General features: G+C 32.4%; 1 protein-coding gene across 1 annotated transcript in view; it reads right to left on the reverse strand.

Moving 5' to 3' along the window:
• The window catches only part of spag9b (sperm associated antigen 9b), a gene marked incomplete in the record, with an annotated part of 36,241 nt that overhangs the window by 17,256 nt on the left and 18,747 nt on the right, over positions 1-238 (reverse strand).

Consider the following 238-nt stretch of genomic DNA (forward strand, 5'->3'; position numbering starts at 1 on the left):
TTTTGCAGCTATTTAGTCATAAACTAAAGTGTATTTAATGGCTCTAATTGAAAAGTTAGAAGTTTCTCAAAGTTATTACAATGTATCCTGAGGAAAATATAAATGTGTACTGAATGTCATGGCAGACATTCCAATAGTGTGACATTTTACTTGATGGCACTAGAACACATAATTTTTTGCCAATCCATTTCGCAGAGATAGAGATATTTCACTGGATACATGAAGACTTTGAACTGCT

Source organism: Morone saxatilis, unplaced genomic scaffold (genome assembly GCF_004916995.1).
Source record: "Morone saxatilis isolate NCDOM2014 unplaced genomic scaffold, NCSU_SB_2.0 Contig1, whole genome shotgun sequence".
Classification (NCBI taxonomy): Eukaryota; Metazoa; Chordata; class Actinopteri; family Moronidae; genus Morone; species Morone saxatilis.